Source organism: Protopterus annectens, chromosome 5.part0, assembly GCF_019279795.1.
Source record: "Protopterus annectens isolate FY-2018-M chromosome 5.part0, PAN1.0, whole genome shotgun sequence".
NCBI lineage: Eukaryota > Metazoa > Chordata > Ceratodontiformes > Protopteridae > Protopterus > Protopterus annectens.
This window is the reverse complement of record NC_056735.1, coordinates 999,676,192-999,697,872: the sequence shown is the minus strand read 5'-3', so window position 1 is coordinate 999,697,872 and position 21,681 is coordinate 999,676,192.

The window sequence follows — 21,681 nt, the reverse complement described above, 5'->3', positions numbered from 1 at the left end:
TTCTGAGGATTAGGGAAAAAGGTTGGCAAATGGATGGCTTAGTTTAAAGCCACACTGGATACCACCTTGGGCATAAAGGAAGGGTTAGTCCTGAGGGAAACCCTATCAGCATGGAAAATAACGAAGGGCTCCATCGCCATTAGTGCCTGTAACTCAGACACTCTTCTTGCTGAAGTAATAGCTAGAAGTAAGGCTGTTTTGCAAGAGAGGAATTTCAACTCTGCTGAAGCAGCAGGTTCAAAACGGGGAAGTGTGAGCTTTTCCAGTACAACGTTAAGGTCCCAAACCGGGGTGGGAGCTCTCCCAGGGGGTCTTAAATTGTTAGTTCCTCTCAGGAACTGCTTGATGAGAGGGTGAGAAAAGAGAGGAGGCTCAGAATTACAATGCACTGAGATGGCAGAGGCATGAATCTTAATGGATGAGAAGGATAGGCCTCTGTGGAGCAGCTCTGCTAGGTAATCAAGGATTTGAGGTATGTTGGGCACAGCTGTGTCCTTTCCTTGAGACTGACTCCAAGAACATTATCTTTTCCACTTTTCAGCATGGGATTTCCTAGCACTAGGCCTTCTGGCCTCAAGGATGACATCCAGTACCTGTTTGCTGAGGGATGCTGGTGGTATATTCATGGGATAAGCCAGGCTGCAAGGTTTAGGGTTTGCAGCTGTGGATGCAAAATCTGCCCCTCCTGCTGAGACAGCAGGGAAGGTGTCTGATGTAGGTGCCAGGGTGGCACTACTGTCAGACTGTGTAGGAGTGGGTGCCAGTGCTGCTGTGGCCAGTCTGGTGCAATAAGGATCGCCCTTGGCCTGTCCTGTTTGATCTTGAGTAGTACTTTTGAGAGGAGGGGCAGAGGAGGAAAGGCATAAATTGAGAGGTTTTCCCATGTAAAGGATAGGGCATCCACCTTCCAGCTTCTGCTGTGAGGGTTCCCGGTGCAAAATTTGTTCAATTGGTGGTTTTGGGGGGAGGAAAACAGGTCCACCTCCAGAGTTCCCCACCTCTGGCTTAGAAGTTTGAATGAGTTGGGTTCCAGTTTCCACTCATGAGGGTCCAGTAAATTTCTGCTTAAGTCATCTGCCAGTGAATTTTGCTTGCCTTGCAGGAATTGAGTTTGTAGGTGCACTTGGATGCTCGAGGCTGTGTTCAACAGAGCCATGGCTAACCTACAGAGTGGGTAAGAATGAGTCCTGCCCTGCTTGTTTATGTACCACATAACTGTGGTGTTGTCTGTCTTTATCAGGAGCTGTCCTGGAAGGATAAGGTATTTGAAGACTGTCAGAGCATTCTGTACAGCTAGCATCTCTTTTTGATTGAGATGCAGGGGAATTTGTTCTGGGCTCCATTTGCCTTGAATGCATTTGCCTGCAATGTGAGCCCCCCATGCATTGTCTTATGCATCTGTTGTCAGGGTTTGGGTGGCGAGGGGTTGAGTGAAAGGAAGTCCTTTGTTGTGGTAGCATTCTTCTGCCCCCCAAAGGAACGCTGCCCTTAGACAAGGTATGATAGGAATCACTGTTTCCAGGTCCTGAGAATGTTGACACCAGACACTTTTTAAGTACCATTGAAGTTTCCTCATATGCAGTCTTGCATATGGAATTAGCAGAATGCATGAAGCCATGAACCATAGGGCTTGCAGTATTTTCCTTGCAGACAGCTGTGTTTTGTTGGCCATTAGTTTGAAATAGTTTGTCAGATGGACCTGCTTTTCTGGAGTGAGGAATGCCATCTGAGAAGTTGTGTTCAAGCTTGCTCCCGTGAATACAAGTTGTTGGCTGGGCACCAGTTGTGATTTCTTTTCGTTGATGTATCCCAGTGAAGTTAGAAGTCTTTTTACAAATGCCAGATGCTGAAGTAGCAATTCCTGACTGTCCACCTGAATCAGGCAATCGTCCAAGTATGGGTAGATTTGAATATTTCTCAGTCTGCAGTATGCAATGGCTGGAGCCAGGCATTTTGTGAATACTCTGGGCAGTAGATAAGCCAAAGGGAACTGCAGAGAACTGATGCATAGAGCCTGCCCTGAAATGTAGATATTTCCTGCAAGACTCCCTTATGGAGATGTGCAGATAAGCTTCTTTTATATCTAGGTTGACTAACCAGGTATCCTTGGCTAGCCTAGGAAGAAGCTGTTGCAGTGGGGGGGGGGGGGGGGGGGGGGGGGGGGGGGGGGGGGGGGGGGGGGGGGGGGGGGGGGGGGGGGGCATGAAGAGAGTTTTCCTCTAGGGCAAGTATTTGGGCAAGACTGGGAAGGATAACGGGAAAGTCATTGTGAACTTTTCCAAAATGCTTACCACTCCCTGGTTTTGAGTGGAAACACTCCATTGTTTAGATCTCTGCATACCCTGAGACTGTAGTCTTGTGTCTGTTTCATGGGTTATAGTATACATACAGTTCAAATAAAGTATACAGGAGGGTACAAATAACTACTACTAATAGAAATAGACAGCAAAGGCAACAGAAAAAAAAACAAAAAAGGATCAGATCAGACAAAGGTCTATAGTTTAATAACCTAATAAAGCAAATGTATAACCAAAGTGTTGGGCTAACATACATTATAAAACAAATAAACAATACTGCAGTACTACAGGGGGAGGGGTACTTTATCAGTTTTACACACTGTGTGAGCAGTATGTGTTGCAAAAGGGTCTGAAATAAAGCTACATAAAAAAATAAACAACAAGGGTCTGAAATAAAGTTACAGAAAAAAAATAAACAAGGGTCTGAAATAAAGCTACAGAAAAAATAAACAAGGGTCTAAAATAAAGTTACAGAAAAAAATAAACAAGGGTCTGAAATAAAGCTACAGAAAAAATAAACAACAAGGGTCAGAAATAAAGCTACAAGAAAAATAATAATATTTCATTCCTTCTTGACAATACTCTTTTAGGGGGGGAAGGAAAAAACAGGTATTAGTGTATTAGACATACTGGTAAACTGGATTAAACCTTACAGAATAAGATATTTTACAAGTTGTTAATAGCTATCATAATGGTTATTATTGTATTGTTTAGTATTAAATTGTATTTACAACCTGTTAAACTGTAAAGCTATACAAAAGATGGTTTAAAAAAAACAAGAGATGGCTTAAAATTGATAACAGCTATACAAGAGAGAGTAAAGATATGTAAAAAAATTGAACAAGATTGGTCACTATTTCAATATGTTTTTGGCAATATTAATGCTATTAAATTTGTAAGATTAGACTAAATTTACTTTATAGTCTTTATATGTACAAATACAGAAGAATTCAGTACAAATTAAATTAATGTCTAGCAATGAATATGTGTGAAAAACCATGTTTTAAAAAAATTGGGTTCAGGATAGCTGATAGATTGAAATGCATGAATAGCAAACAGTCTGTGTAAATACATACTGTACAGAATACATTGTAATACATTTAAAAGTAATTTGTCAAGTTGTAATATCACTGGTTTTACCCCAGTAAAATAATTGCTTTCAAATATTTATTATATAAGCCCAGTTCAGTACTTTACCAAGATGTTAATGGGCAGTTCAAAGACATGACCACAATGTTACAAATGCTTGCAGTAGCACATGGTTCTTGTCTCTTACAGTTAATTCAACAAGTTGCAAAGAGTTAATGAAACAGTTCTAAGTCATAAATTAAATTCTGTAATTGCAAAAGAATAAATTAATCAAGTTAAACTAAAGCAGACACAGCTCATAACTGATAAAATATTTTCACAGAATGGTCTGCAAAAGAAAAAGTTGTTAAATACATTAAGTTTGTTAGTAATACTTTAATATCACTGTATTAACTATGTAAAATTGCATTTTGATTTGTTGTATCAAAAGACTATATAATGTGATAAAAAACACATATCAGTATAAAATGTTTTGAGTATGTTTAAAAACAGAGGGAATTGTTAGATATTATTAATTTAAGGCTAAAATTAATTCTGTTGTAAATATGCTGAAAGAAAAAGTTTGCTTAAATGCAGAAGCAGAGTTTAGTAATATGTGATCAGCAACCATACTAAATGACTGTGGCTTAAAAAAATAAGGAACTTACTTATGAGTGTATTACACACACATCAAGAAAACTGACTTCTTACAGACATGACAAGAATGTAATCTGCTTTCACTGGACAACAGGACATGTTTTTCTAAGAAAGTTTAAAAATGTGCTTTTCTAATCCACAAGGCGTTTCCTTGAAGACAGTTTACTTATCAGCATTTGCACAAGAACAGATGTGTTAGCATTTGTCATCAAGGCAGTATCTTTCCAAAACCAAGAGGGTGTGTGTTTAATTAAAATATGTATAAAAAGTCTGTATTAAATCTAGCTATGTTAGAGGTATGGTAGGGACACAAGTCCTGAGGTAAATGTTATATCTCTCACATCATCTGTACTATATGAGAAGTAAAGTTGGAACAGTACTTTTAAGCTGCAACATTTGTCCAGTTTGGTTTATTATAAAAAGTTATTGGTTACTGCTCTCTAAAGTTGATGCTGCAAAGTATATTCTCTCATCAGTGTATATTCTGCAAGTTTCTGTATGCGACAGACTGTGAATGCAAATATAACTAGACTTTGAATTTTAGCAGAATCCAGCCAGCAAATCCCACAGCAAGAGCAAGCAGTAAGAAGCAGTAAGCAGAGCTCAATATATTTTTTCAATGATGAGCCAGCTGAGTGTCAAGTACCATATATGTTTTCAGAACAAACCAAAAATAAGAAACAAAAATCTATTCATTCGGCAAAAATCTGGACAGCTGAGAGGTATAGTTCAGCTGGGGCCATCTTTGAGTTTGCTGCCCTTCCCCCTCACAAAATCATGGTCGAATGGAGCCTCCCCCCTGCAGCCATTCCAATGTCCCATTCCATGGTTATTTCATCCCATTTACCATAAACACTGTAATGTGCATACTGCTTTACTTCTATGATGATTTGGAATTCATTTGAAAGTTTTATTTTGCATTTTACAGCACAAAATTTAATAGATATCTTCCTTCAAGAAAGACATCTGTTGGAACTCATTATATGGTTGTTAAATAATTAAAATTATAAAGTTTTATCTCCGTCTTTGTTTAATGAAAAAGAAAGGGCACTGCTATTCTATGGAAAAAGGTGAAATTGTGCCAACAATTATTAACAAATATAAATATCCCAAAGGAATATGTTCAGTAGTCACTATTCTTTATAATAATAAAATGTACACTTAAGCAAATTTTATTGAATCCCTGGTTTAGGTGTATAGGCAGCAAAAAATTATTTGGAAATATTGCAAAATTTATGGGAAGATAGTCTCATTAATGTAGGAGACTTTACTTGTATTCAAGATGAGAGAGATATAAGTACTGTTGAGAATATTACATTATCTGATAATACTAAATTGCTAAATAATAGATTAATAATAATTTAAGATATTTAATAGATATTAAAGAAAATATATCTCTTTTCTACTCATCATTCATATCTCCATGGTATACCAACATGTATTAATAAAATATATTTTTCAATAGATACATTACAAAAAAATTAAACTTTTAATGTTATGCCTTACTCATTATCTGATCATAATTCTTTATGTATGGATATAAGCTTAGATTTTAGAAATGTTCAATCAGTACATAAAATATCAGCATATAAGATAAAGCTTAAAAGATCTTAAATCTCATCTTTTGGAGAAAAATTAAAAACAATCTGCAACTAAACGATAATGGAATGGTTAATAACATTCTATTGTGGAATTCATTAAAATAGATTATAGAAATAATGGAAAATGGATGCATAAAATTGATAAAAAATTGAAAGAGTGGGATAAAGATATTCCATATAATACAGGAAAAACTGTATTATACCAAACTAGAGCAAAATAACTTAAAAGTCAGTTACTCTTAAATTTTGAAGTATCTTACAAAACGATATTAAGAAATTATTTGTCATAAAACTGAAATCACATTAGAAAAAAATGAATTACATAGTTATTCAAAGTCACCTAAAATGATTACTTATCAAACTGAGTACAAAATCACAAATTAATATGTATTAAATCCAATGACGAAAAAGTATACATCAGATATTAAAGAAATTTTATTATTTTTTAAAGATTATTATGAAGACTTAAATAAAATGAATAGTATTACAACTGAAGTAATGATTGACAAATACTTGAAAAATATTTCTGTTAAATTAAAGGTCATATTAAAAAGTAAGCAAACCCAGTTGTGTAGTACAGCTTAAAATGCCATCAAATTAAGCACAATAGGAAAAGCCCAAAGACTGGATATAAATGCAGCAATATATAAATTGTTACCTTCAAAAGTAATTACATTATTAAGTGAAACATTTAATTTATAATACAAAAGTTATTCGCCTTCTTGGGATTCTACATTAATATCACCAGTAATTAAACAAGGGGGGAAATAATTAATTTCATTATATAGGACAACATCATTACTAAATGTCAATTATAAGTTATTCACTTCAATTTTCTCAATAAAACTAAAAGATATAATTGATAAAATCATAAATAAAAATCAAACAGATATTATTATAAATAGCTTAACATATGAAATATTAAAAGGGTAATCACAATATTAGACTTAGCTAAAAAGAAAAATTAGTAAGCAAAAAGGCTCACATATCATCAATCCATCCAGGTTAACCAGGGTAAAATATGAACCAGTCACACAAAAAACACCAGCCAGGATACCCAGTGGAACATATTTTAAAAGATTCCTGGGATTTTTTAACTAAAATTAAACATGTTTTTTCAAGGACTCTTGTAGCTTTTCTACAGTGGACATGGTGGACCTTTTTAATTCTATATTAAGTAGTTAAGAAGTTCCTAAGTAGTTAGGAAGACCTTCTACATTGCCCACCTGATCATGAAGGGATTCACATCTAGATCACCCCTGTACTCATCACTCATCAGACCAATGATTAATGTATCTGACCCGACACCTGCAGCAGCTGGAAAGGCCCCAAAAGTTCCTCACCAAAAGGATAAAGGGTCTCAAAAATATGTCTTATGCTGCCCGACTGAAAGAACTGCAGCTCTATTCAGTCGCTTACCGATTGCTCAGAGGTGACCTGTGCCTGACATACAAGGCCATGTCAAACCCAGAATTGATGAACATGCTTCACCTCAAACAATCTAGATCCCTCAGAACTACAAGGCGGAGACTTAAACCTTGACACGGTTATTAATAGGATGTGCTGGAGGGACAGATTCATCACCCATATGCTGTGGAACAAAATCCCAGTACATGTGAGGCAGAGCACCTCACTGGCCTTGTTCAAGAGAAATCTTGACCAATGGATGGGAGATCGCAGATATACCCCAGGGATTACCTCAGTGTCACTGCTTGACAGAGGCACAGCAAAATAATGGGCATAGTTTTCTTCAAAATAAAGGACAAAACTCTAGGCTAGACTTATAAATGCCCTTGGGCAGATAGCCTAGTATGAACCTATGAACTTATGAACCTATATCTTATGGGCTGGGTTTTGAGCTTTTTCAGTCAGCTATTCTTGAACTTTTCAACTTAGACGATAGGCTCGTTAACTTTGTAATGGGAGGTTATGGAAATTCTATTACACAATAACTTCACTTTTGAGGGTCAGGTTTCTTTTCAACAAGTCAAAGGGGTCACCATGGGTGTCAGCTGTGCCCTAGTATATGCAAATTTATTACGCAGAGCTGGGAAAAGACCTATGTTTTGAATTCTAAGTTTAAGGAAAATTGGTACACTTATTTATGCTTTGCTGATGACATTTTCATTTTATGGAAAAATCCAGGACTAGTTAAGGGTGATTTTTTTATCATATATATCTTAATAATACAACCTAGTGCCACGGTGATGCAGTGGTTAGCATTGTTGCCTCACAGCAAGAGGTTCTCCCATTCGATTCTTGGCTGGAGCACCTTCTGTGTGGAGTCTGCATGACCTTCCCGCGGTTGAGTGACGCTAAAGACATACAGGTAGGTGAAAGAGCAAATGGGGGTGCCTTCTTTGAAGGTTGGGCATCAGGCTGGCAACTCAGCACCATAAAAATCCACTGCCAATCATGAGAGGACCAGAGTTCCACTGTGGCGACCCCTAACCGGGAAAAGCAGAAAGACTTTATTAATAATACAACCTCCTTCCTTAAATTTACACATTCATATTCTAGTGACCATACTGACTATTTGGACATTACATTTTTTAAAGATAGACTTAATGGATGTTTTGGTTCGAAAATTTTCAGAAACCCAACTTTTTCCAACAGTTACTTAGAGTACAATAGTTGACACCCATGGAACATGAAGAAAAACATTTTCAAAGGGCAACTCATGAGGGTAGCCAGAATGTGTTCTGATGTTAGTGATTTTAAGCTAGAAGTGGACAGCTTGATCCAAATGCTTTATGAAAGGGGTTACCTGCTGACATTTTTAAATAGAATACGTGAAGAAATTTTGAATGGATGGGGTACCAAATTTAAACCTCTGCTTGGGATGTAATTGATTAAAATGACACCCATTTTAGGCAGCAGTTCTTTGATGTCTAATGTTCCTTTTACTAATTAAATAGTGATTCCCTTTTTCTCTTATTCCAAGGAAATTAAAAGCATTATAGTCAAGAATTGGAATGTATTTAAGGGGGGTACATAGGATTTTGGGAGAAACCCCTAGATTTATTTTTAAAACTTGTAGAAACAACAATTAATATCAAAATATAATACTAATGTACACTGAAGATATAATGGAAATTTAACAGAATTATTCTACTGTTGTTTTGGTTAAAATGCAAAAAATGATAATGTTTTCTTTTCCTTCCACTGTACGCAGTGAACGTGTTCAAAATATATATATTTCAACAAAAAAAAAACAGTGAAACTACCTTTTCAAGACAACCTTTATGTACTCAGAAGTACACTGGACAATAATTTCTCTATAGTACCCCCTCCACTGTAGGTGAGAGGACCTTATCTAGACTGGGAATCACTACCAGGAACCAATTGCCAACTGAAAGAAAAAATCTAGAAAATTATTAAGAGCTTCAGAGATGCACTAAAACAGCTTTTCCTTACTGAATCAACAAGCAACTGTTACCATAAGTCACCATCCCTTATCATGAATAATGGAATACATTTAAGAATCTTTTCTCAGCCTCTTAATGTAGCATTTCATATGCATATAATTAACATGTATATAGGAGTCTATGTATCATATCTATGACTGAACTGTATTTTATGCATTTCCTTGCTTGCACTGTGTGAGTGTGTGTGTGTGTGTGTGTGTGTGTGTGTGTGTGTGTGTACTGGTACCAGAAAAGAGAGCCTTACTCCTTCAGCTCTTCAAATAAAGAGCAAAAAAAAAAAAAAAAAAGTCGATCACTACAATTAGAACCAGACACCCCCAGCACTTTCATTAAAGAGCAAAAAAAATCTTTACTGCAATAAAAAACAAAAAACAAAAACAAAACACTACTGTATTAAGCTGATAGCTAGATTGCACAGTCAGATCCCCCAGCTCTGCCATTGAAGAGCAAATAAAAAAAAGTTCATTCCTTCTACTCCCCACTCCAACCATTCATGCCCCATTGTACCCTGCCTTGGCCCGCATTCTGCACATTTTATTAAAAAAAGCAATTATTTTAAGCTGTAGCAAACTGATTCCTATACATGTAGCAATCAGTCACTACAGTTTATACCCTGCCTGCACAGAGAGCTACAACACTAAGGTTTTACTTTATATAAAAGAGATTTTTTTTCCTTTTTCCTTTTAAACTGATATTTTCTAATTTCCTCTGAGAATGCAAAAGGTGTTCTGAGTTTGCCAAAGTTCTACTGAGTTTGCCAATATATTTGTAAGTTTTGCAAAGGTTTTTTTTGTGTATGTAGAAGTGTTCCTATGTTTGTGCACATTTTTTCTATATTTGGGAATATTTCTCATGGTTCCTGAACTTATTTCCAAGGATTCCTGATACTGAAGGAGTTCTGCCTTTTGTTGTAAAGCATTTGTTACTGCACTTATGCTCAAAATAAGTTTATTTTACATTAAGAGAATTTTATTCTGCACTCTGGTGGGAGCAGAGGGCTGATTCAGTCCATCTGAGTTGAAAACTGCTGGTAGAAGGCTTATTTTGTATTTATTTGATTGGCCCAAGGGCTTAACTGTGTAAAAGTCTTTCATCTTGCTGTTATAAAAGCCCAATGTGCAAATGTGGCTACCTGTGGCTTGTATATATAGGCAAACCTCTCAAGTTTAAAATCCTGCAGAGGAAACACTCTCCATAGTCTCCCAATGTTCATAGCTGCCAGTTTGCACAGAGGGTAGCACCACTGCAGGCCCTCTTAAAGTATACTACTAAACACTGTGAATTAGACCTTTAAGTGACTCTCCCCTACTCCTTCCCATCTATTAGGGTTCTGGTATAATGGATAGGTGCTTCCCTACCATCTCTGTTTCTGGCCTGGTGGATACGGGTATTCTGAGGCAGTGTATTAACTGCCTCATGTTCACTGACAACCATTTAATTTTAGAACAGACAAACAGTGTGTGAGAGATGTAGAGACACAATGTCATTGAAGGCAAAGCTCTCCAATACACACAAGAAAAATGCAAACCGGGTTGTCAGTGTTACACCCAAAATACTCACTATCAACACTAAGGAACAAACACATAGACCCATATATGCAAATGCGCTGACATGTACCCAAACCTCCAAGACTTCCTAAAAGCATCTCTCGGTGGCCCTTCACACATTCAAAAAAGACAGCACCTCACACAGCACAGCACATAACTCTGAAAATCATACTAGCTCCGCTTGCAAGCCCACAAGGTAACACACCACACAGCCAAACATTCTAGTTATTCAGAATTCCATTGTAATACATACCACATACCAATGTCCCCCTTACCAGGCTAAACAAGGAGAAGATTACAGTGAGCTGTCTGTCTGAAGCCAGGATCCTTGCGATCATGCATGCACTTAGGTCTTTAAACCACAAGTATCAGTATGACACTGTCATTGTCCATGTCAGTGTAAACAACCTAAGATGTACCTCGCTGGACTATATGAAGAGACACATGATGGATGTCTCTTAATATGTGTCGTAGGTGGATATGAATCTAGCCTTGAGTAGCATCCTACCTTAACCAGTGACGATGCCACAGTGCCACCAAAAAATGATTGACTTCAACAATTGTATTAGCTTCTGGTATCACAACAAGGGGATCCAATATTTTGTCAGCCTGGGGAGACTTGATCAACAAACCACAATGCTTTGCCAGAGATGGTTTGTCCTTGTCATCACTTGGCTTCTCAATTCTGGCAAATACTTTATCTATCCCCATAATGCCTTTTTTATGCTGTGTCAAGTTGTTAAACCCTCTAAAATAATAAAAATCACTCACGACTACCTAAAGGTACTGCTGCTCAATGCCAGGAGTTTAAATAAGAAGCTGCACTCCCTGGAAGCACTCCTCACTCTGGAGAATGCAAATGTATGTGCAGTCACAGAAACATGGCTCAGAACAATGGAAAGCACCCCAGCTATCAAAGGATACAATGTCTTGCATACATTTGACCCCCTTCGGTTCAGGATAAAACAAAGGGAAGTCTCAGTGTCATAAAGGAAAAATACATTGCTAGACTGGTCCAACAGAATGACTCACATGAGCTGTTCCATGCCCAACTAGCCATGGAGTATCATATCCTTGCCAGCTACAGATACCCTAACGTGAGTCCCACACCTCCTACCTAGACCTACTGGAATCTCTTAACATTCAACCTCACACCATACTTATGTGTGACTTCAACTATCCCTTCATAAACTGAGAGACTTATACGTCACATAATTCACTTGCTCAGAGGTTTTTGGACTTTGTGGATTGAAACACCCTGGAGCTGGAGCAACTATTTAGCTCCCCAACTAGAGGTACAACTATCCTAGACCTGGTACTCATGAACATGGAGGGGATGCTGCTCCTTCCTGTCCATTAACTCCTGCCTGGAGATCTGACCACAAAGTGATCTCCTTAGTATTACAACTAACCTAGAACCTCCATCAAATGGCAAACCTGTTAAGAAGTTTGCTTATGCCAATTACCTCAAAGTAAGTGACAGCTTATTGAACTTACAAGCCCCTCAGAACATGGATGACACTGAGGCCTACTCAGAGCTGTACACAAAAGCACTGTACAACCACATTCATAGCTGCATAGAGGAGGCAGTACCTGTCTGAGTCAAACCTATGATTACTGTCAAAAATGAACCACCTTGTGAACCCCTAGTATAAATTGGCTATTTAACAAAAGGGAAAAAATCCTCTCTAAAACCAAGAAGAAACAGACAAAACAGTGCAAAAAGATACTCACTAGTCTAAACAAAAAATTAGAGAGCTGGGAAAATTTGCTATCTACAAGACAAAGATAGCCTCCCAGGTGAAAGATAATATAGCCTCCCAGATGAAAGATAACCATAAAGCTTTTTACAATTATGTTCATAACCTCAGGGGAAACACTCAACAATGTGCCGAGTTAATCATGAATGGCAGCACTTATACCCATCATGAAAGTACAGCAAACTTGCTGGCCAGCAAGTTCACTTCAAACTTCTATCCCATCACTTCCTACCACCCCCCTACATGACATTTCAGGGGAATAAGTCCTTACTGCATATGCAAAAGCCAAAAACATAGCCCCCATGGGTCCTGACAACATTCCAGGATGCTTCTGAAATAGCTTAAAACCGAATCTATTAGGGCCATTAGAAACCCTCTTTAACCACAACCTCTGCACAGGCTTTGTCCCAGAGGGATGGAAGAATGCAATAGTTGCCCCTCTGCACAATGGTGGACCCATCAACTGGCCCAGGGAACTACAGACCCATAAGCTTGACCAGCCTTATCTGCAAGGCCATGGAGAGAATTATCATTGACCTGATCAGTACTGACATAGGAAATCTTCAAACACTGGACCAGACCCAATTTGGCATTGTCAGAGGGAGATATTGCCAGCTCAATCTGGTGAACTTCTTTGAAAAATTCACTAGGACCATGGATAAGGGTAAAATGGCACAGACCACATATCTAGACCTGTGCAAAGCTTTTGACATAATTTCCCACTTGGAGATTATAGATAAGCTTACTAAGGTAGGCATAAACCCCTATATCATCAGATGGATAAGAAACTGGCTCACTGACAAGACACATGTTGTCCAGATAGGTGAATCCACTTGTGATAAGAAATCTGTTATTAGCAGTGTCCCACATTGCTCAGTGTTGGGAACCCTCCTGCTTGGTATATACTTCTCTGAAGTGAAGGCCAATGTTGGAGGCCTCTGGCTCACCAAGTTCACCGAGGACTCTAAGCTGACAGCAATCATTTGCTGTCTAAATTATGTAGACATCCTACAAACATGCTTAAAAATGACAAACGACTGGTTCTAAAACCATGGTCTGAGACTAAATGCTAAAAAAATTATAATCATACCCTTAGGTAAATCACATATCCCTCCAAATTCTAATATTGATAATATACCCCTAAAAGTAGATCCAGTTGTGAGGGACCTAGGAACACAGACAGATAGTAACCTAAACGTTGTCCACCAGGTAGCTACAGTAGTAAGTAAATCCTTCTGTGTGGCTGAACTTATAAGTAAAGGCATGGCATCAAGATCAACAGCAGTCATAGTGCCACTGTATTCAGCCCTCATCAGGTCATAATTGAGTACAATGCTCCCTTCTGCATGTACCTAACCAGGCAATTATACCAAATGGAGTTGCCCCAGAGGTTTCTCACTAACAAAATGCAAAGCACAAGACACATCTTATGCAGACCTGACTAAAGACCTTACCCCTTTATGCCATCTCATGTCGTTTATTGAGAGGTGACTTATGTGTGACCTACAAGGCATTCTTTGATCCAGCCCTGAGGAAAATGTTACATATTCACAAGAAAAATTATACAAGGGTTACGGGTTCCATGGACTTGAACCTTATTTGTGATTCTATCAGAACTTGCTGGAGAGATAGATTCATATCCCAAAGACTACCTTGTCTATGGAATAAACTTCCCATCTTCATAAAACAAAGTCTGTCCCTCACTCTCTTCAAAAATAATTTGAATAAATGGATGGGAAACTGCAAATTCACTCCTGCGGTACTGCCCATGTCCCTTATGGACAGATGCAGTCTGTAAAATGACTCAGGGCTCCAACACCCAAAGACCCACTACCCTGATACTACCCCATCCCATATCTGGGGAATCAGCTATGAGTCTATGCACAATGCAGCAAGCAGTTGCTACAGTTCAGACAGTTCAGACCACTAATGGAGGGCTACAGCACTCAGATTTGACTGCAAAAGCAATATCTGCTTATGAAAGCCAGTACTGCATTAAAGAGAAATCTGTATCAGCTGATCAAGCCCTATGAACCTGAAGCAGTTGCCCTCCCTGTCAGTTGATTCATATGGACAGGACCATATGATTTGCAGGGGGTGGGGATGCATGGGGGGTTTGCCCCCCCTGCAAAAATGTAAAAAAAAAGTAGATTTTTGTGTGTGTGCATTCTTTTTTTTTTGATGTTCAAGTTTTCGGAAACTCGATCACATGGTCCCAACCATATGAATTTTGAGTTTCTGAAAACTTGATCATCTGATAGAGATCCAGATACATACATATATAGGTTCATAGATTGGTACTAGTCTAACTGCCCATATGGGCCATTTTAAGCATAGCCAATTAACCCACATGAGAGTCATACCCTGCACCCTGTATCTGTAAGGCAAATATCTTAACCTAACCATTATGCCAAACTCCCTCTGGGATCTTATCCAAATGTTTGAGAGGAACAAATGAATGGCCAGAACACTCCAACAATATTCACCAAAAGAATTCCAGCATTCAAATGATGAAAAAATGTCTCACTTAATAAACAACAAAAAATCTCAATAAACTATCAGCAGATCCAGGGTTTCACCAAGAAGGCTTTCTTAGTGTTATTTATTGTGATTATTTAGGTATTTATTAAATGAGTTATATTTTCACTATTTGCTCCTGTTGAAAGACTACCCCAATGCAGAGGGAGGTGTAATTTTACTGTACCTCACCCTATAGACAAAAGTGGACTGCAGAATTAGAAGTTTTGTGGTCCTTTCATGAAGAAACCCTATCATTGCTCCTGAACAGTACCCCGACTGCTGCACTCTGGATGCCGTCAGGGAATGCCTACTCCTCCACCCATAAGCCTGGCATGCCTTCACTCAAGATTCATGGGTGCAGGGGATAATCACCAGAGGCTTCTTTACTCCATTTGTTTCCTCTGCTCAGAAAAAGAAGAAAATTCCTGACCTTCCACCCAGTCAGATGGAATTAGCAGCAGCAGAGGTAAGAAAGCTGCTAGGAAAAGGAGTCATCCAACAGTTTCCCCAGACTAATCAGGATCTGGGGTCTAGTCAAGGTTCTTTTTAGTTCTGAAAAAAAAAGTCCCATCTTGGACCTATGCCACCTCTATCAGTTTTTAAAACAGGGAAAATTCTTGATGGTCATGGTGCAATTCATTCCACCTCTTCTGATGAAGGACGACTAAATATGCTCCATAAATCTCCAGAATGCATACTATCATATAAAGAAAACAAAGCAGTCCAGGAGATTTCTCCATTTCTGGCTGGAAACCAATCATTTTCAATTTAAAGCACCACCCTTCAGTCTTACCACATCTTCCTGGTTGTTCACCAAATGTATGGCAGGGGTAGCAGTGAATCTCAGGCTGCAAGGGTTCTGGGTGTTCCTATATTTGGACAATTGGCTCCTTACTACACCAACCAAGGATCTGTTAATTCAGTGCTGGGACTCCTTACTCTATCTAGCTCCACAGTTGGGAATTACTATCAATTTTGTCAAGAGACAGCTGACACTAACACAGTCAGGGGAGTTTATTAGACGCCATCTTGATACGAATACTCAAATAGCCAGGCTTCTACAATCCAGGACCTTATCTCTGCATCAATTGCTTCAGAGGTCCTTCATCATCCTCATCTCCCAATAAGGCTTATTCTGTGACTTCCAGACCTAATGGTAGCCTTAATCACATTAGCTCATCTGGAAAGGTATTATATGAGGGTCCTGCAATGGACATTTTTGGTTCAATGGTCACTGATATCTCATCCCCTTCATGTCCCAATGCATCTCACTCCAATATGCAGGAAACACATGAGCTGGTGGTCAACCTCTGCCATGGTGTCTTACGGTCAGTCTTTCTCCCCAGTGCCATCCATAGCCACTGTGACCATGGACACTTCCCTTCTGGGATGGGGTCACATTTTAAAGAGAAGGCTGTGCAAGGTTCTTGGTCAATGACAAAGTCCAGTATTTACATCAATGTCTTGGAGATGAGGGATGTCATCCTAGCATTGCAGTTCTTTCAGGACTCCCTCTAGAGGGTGCCACCGCAATCCAGACGGACAACATGGCAGTAGTCTGATACACCAATAAGCAGGGAGGAACCCATTCATACTCAATGTGCTGGGCATGAGGGTGTGGCAATGGTTGATGCCTTCCTGCCACCTTCTAATTGCAATGCATATCTGGGGGACTGACAATGTTCTCGTGGACAAACTGAACAGATGTATTTTCCTGCCTCAAGAGTGCTTCTTCAATCAAACAGTGGTGACTCAGATTTTTAGTCACTAGGGCCAACCTTGCTGTAATCTTTTTTCTTCATGCTTAAACAAGTGCAGCAGTTACTTTGCCCTGATCCATCCACCAGGACAGACATTGCAGGATGGCTAGTCCACAATAGGCCCCCAGGCCTCCTTTATGCTTTTTCAACCTTTCCTCTGATAACAAAGTTTCTTCAGAAAGCCAGGAAATACAAAGCTAAAATTATCCATAGTGCTCCCATTTGGCCCCATGCAAGTTTGGTTCCTGTTTCTCTGGCCTCATCTGATACATCCGCTTTGGATGTTGGATCCTTGTCCAAACCTCCTGTATCTAGCCAGCCTCAATGATACCTGAAACTGCTGAAATTAACTTCATGGTTCCTCCAGTTTTAATGGTGGCCAGGGATGTCAGGCTGTCTGCTGAAGTTATCCAGATTTTATCATCCTCACATAAACTGAACACCAGAAAAATGTATCTTAGTAAATGGAAAAGATTTATCATATGGACCTCCTCGAGATGTTTAGACCCTTTTCTGCTATTCTTCCTTCAGTTTTAGATTTTCTGGCAGAATTGTTTCACAAAGGCTCCAGTTTCTCAAATATAAAAGCATGGTCTTCCTGGAAAACAAATAGATCCCAACTCACATTTCAAACTTACAGGGAACTTAGGAATAAAGCAAAAAAAAAAAAAAAACAAAAGAAGACAAAATTAACTACTACACCAATATACAGGACAAATATCACAAAACCCACAAAAATTCTGGTCTTCAATTAATAACATCCTTAACCCAGGCAAAACAGGAACCCTCCCCCAAATACCAATGATAACGATGAAGGAAATATAGCCACTCAGTTTAATAAATATTTTACAGAAACCATCCTGGAGCTATCAGAAAAGCAAACTCCATGAACAAACAATTCCTCACTCCCCTCACCTACTACCACTCCCAACTTCTCACTCCAACCGGTCACCACAGGTACCATTAAAAAACTCCTGAAAACACTAAAGCCAACAATACTTGCATCTGATAATCTACCCACAGAATACTTAAAATTAACAGTAGATGTCATTGCATACCCTATATCCATACTGACCAACAGATCAATAGCCGAACAACAGGTCCCACCCATCTGGAAAACAGCCTATATCATACCCCTCCATAAAGACAGCCCATCAAATTAACTAAACTACCGACCAATAGCAATATTATCCCCACTCTCTAAAATACTAGAAAGAGTAATTCATAAACAGGTATTTGCCTATCTGCTCAATAACAATCTCCTCACCAACACCCAGCATGGTTTTAGGCCTTTCCATAGCACAACAATTGCACTGATATCTTTTACTAACACCATAAATCTTCACAAGAGCAATAATCTCTATACATCCTCCATCTTCCTTTTCTAAAGCATTCGATATGGTCTCCCATTCCCATCTTCTTAACACCATATCTGACCTTCACTTCAGTAACTCCTCTTTAGCATGGTTCAAAGACTATCTTACATGGAGACAACAAACAGTCTGCATGACAAAAGAACCTATCGCCCTTATTACCTGTTGAACTAGGCATAGCACAAGACTCCATATTAGGTCCATTCCTATTCGCTCTATTTACCAACAACCTCCATCTGGCCACCACTCATGCATCTCTCATCCAATATGCAGACAATTCTACTGTGATCTGTTCTGCACCATCCCTACCTGAATTAGAAACTCTCACCCAGAAAGCATTTCACGAAGTTGAGTCCTGGCTAACAAATGCAATAATTAATCTTAAACCCTAAAAAAATATATATATTAGTATTCTCCCCTAACAAAACCTCTCCCTCTCCTTATACCTTCCAAATTACCTCACACAATAACGCCTGTATAACCCCCTCACAACACACTAAATTACTAGACATAGAAATGAACAATAAACTTAGACTGGATATTCACATAGCTCAGATAATTAAAAAGTACACAAAATACTTGGCACGCTACACAGAAACAAACACTTTTTCACAAAAAACACCAGAATTGCCAAAGCCCAAACCCATCATCTTTCCACCTTATTATATGTGGCACCCATTTTCACTAACCTTAGAAAAACTGAACTTCAAAAACTTGAAGTCTGCTACAATAAAATAGCAAGATTTGCCACAAACTCACCTGCTAGGTCTCATCACTACCTAGCACTCAGGCAACTTAACTGGTTGGAATTCCCACCTCTCAAACTACACACAACTATTAATGGCCTACAAAATCCGATCTGACCCTGAAAAATACCTGCCTTACAAACACTTCTGCAATCCTATACCTCTGCCAGACATCTTCGCTCAACAATAAACCTTATTCAAACTAATACAACTAAAAATCAGGCTGGGGATTCCCTCTTTTCTAACTACATAGGTAAACTCTGGAATACCCTACCAAACACTCTCACCTCCTGTCATCCCATACTTTATTTAATACTTCACTAAAAAGCCATCTAGTCAGTAAATGGATATGTCCCTGCTCTACCCCCTGGCTGATAAAGTAGCTAGGCATCAGTCACTTCCTCTAGTTAAATTCTCTTCTCACATTTCTATTTCTATGCACTCTTCTGACATTATACAAAGCTACAGTTAACATAAACAATATAAAACATATGTACTGTTCCTATATTTCTACACTGAGGTACAGTGTTGACATTCTTTTTCCATCCCAGTTGGCTTATTTATTGTATATTCTGCTGTTTTATAATATACTGCTAATACATCCTCAAATGTCTTCACATAATTGTATTCTTACAGAACTATATACTAACAGTGTAAATAATATAATACTAGGGCTTTCCCAAATGTCTTTTAGAAATGTATACTTAGAATTTCTTGTGTGAATTTATGTTACGTTGTGATTCCTGTTTGTATTATCTGTATACATATTATTCCTTGTGTGTTTTATTTGTAAGTTGGAGCTTTCCTCCCCGGGCCTCTGCTGAAAAAGGACATGTGTCCAGTCGGACTTTCCTGGTAAACAAATGTAAAATAAAAATAAATAAATAAATTTAGCAGCCATTTCCAATTATCACATTAGACAGAAACAGACTTGCTTCTTTAAAGACTTTCAAGGCCTTTCTGAAAGGAGCATTTCTTTTCAGGCCCCCAGTCAGGGATCTGGGTCCATCATGGGACATTACTGTCATGCTTCAGACTTTGGCAAAAGCTCTCTTTGAACCTGCTACTACTGGGGATCTAAAATGCCTTTCTTTGAAATCTTTTTGTTGGCCATAACATCTGCAAAGAGGATTTAAGAGTTGCAGTCCTTATCATGCTAACCTCCTTATTTGTTTTTTTTTTCTTAAAGATAGAGCGTCTTTGAGAACAAATCCCCATTTTCTCCCAAAGGTGGCCTCAGAAGCAAATTTTAATCACGCTATCAGTCTGCCAGTGTTTTCCCAAAGGTCTGTAACAAAGGGTAGTACACCTTGCATTTCCTAAATGTCCTTTGACTACTCAGATTTTACTTGTACAGGATAAAGAATATCAGAAAATCATTATCGACATCATCATCAGCCCTCTTTTTCCATTTTTTCTATATGGGGTCGGGGTATCATGTTAACTGTCGCAAACTCTCTTGATTCAGTACCACTCTCCTGCCTTCTTCAACACTCATGCCTGATTGTCACAAATCATCTTTCACACAATCCATCCACCTCTTTGCTGGACATCCTTGCTTCCTCTTGCCTTCTTCCTGTCTGTCCCAAATCTTCCTCACCAGATGGTCTTCTGCTTTTCTGCACGTGTTTAAACCACCGTAATCTGTTCTCTACCACTGTAATCTGTTCTCTTTGATCTTTTCTGCAATTGGAGCTACTTTGGCTTCTGCTTTTATGTCTTTGTTTCTTCGTCTGTCCCACAGCATGCATCCTACCACCCTTCTCAGGCACTTCATTTCCATCACCTCTAGTTTCTTCAACTGTTCTGCCTTTACTGCCTAGGTTTTTGTTCCATACAGTAGTACTGGTTGCACCAATGTCTTCTACACCTTACTTTTCAGCTTCTTTGGTACTCTTCTGTCATAGACTACACCAGACACTCTGTGCCAGTTGGCTGCAGCTCCTCTGATTCTACCTTTGACCTCTTCATTCAGACTTCCCTTCTCCTCAACCATCTCTCCCAGAGACTTGAAGCTGTTTACCTGTTCCAGTGATTTCCCCAATTTGCTACCATTACCATCATCTTATTTGTGCTTAGTTTCATCCCATGTGCCTTCAGTTTTGCATTCCATCTCCTATCCTTTGCTGAAGTTGTAGCTCAGAGTCTGCCTGTAATGCCACATTATCTTGCATCCCCTCTGACCTGTTTGCTAATGTAGTCCATCACCAGTATGAACAGCAGTGGGCTCAGAGCTGCACCCTGGTGTACACCCACTCCCACTGGGAATCCCTCTGTGAGGCCAAACACTGTTCGTACTTGAGTCACTGGGACCTTGTACATAGCATACACTAATTCTATCAATGTTTCTGGGACTTCAAATCACCACAGTACTGCCCAGATCAGCTTTCTTGGAACTTTGTCATATGCTTTCTTCAAGTCAAGGAATGCCCCGTTGGACTCTCTCCTCATCTCTAGCTTTGTCTCAAGTATCTGTCTCACTGCAAACATCGGGTTGATTGTACTGCATTCTGATCGGAATCCAAATTGCTCATCTCCCATCCTACATTCTACTACTCTGCATATCTGTTTATCAATCACCCTCTCCAGAACTTTCGTGCAAGTCAGGGAAAGCAGCAAGCTCAGATGAGGTCACAGCAGATATAATAAAGATGTTGGGTGAGGTGGGGGAGAAGTTGATCCTTGGGGTACTAATAGCAATGTGGAGAGAAAGGCCTACCCCAGATGACTGGAGAATAAGCATACTCATGCCAGTGTACAAGAACAAAGGGGACATCCACAGCTGTGGGCAGTACAGAGGCATCAAACTCCTGTCACATTGCATGAACATTCTAGAAAGAATATTAAAAAAATATTTTCAGCTATTCCTTGCCTTTTCAAGAGCTAAGTTGAGTCAAGGAGTTTCTAAAGTTACACTGCCCAGG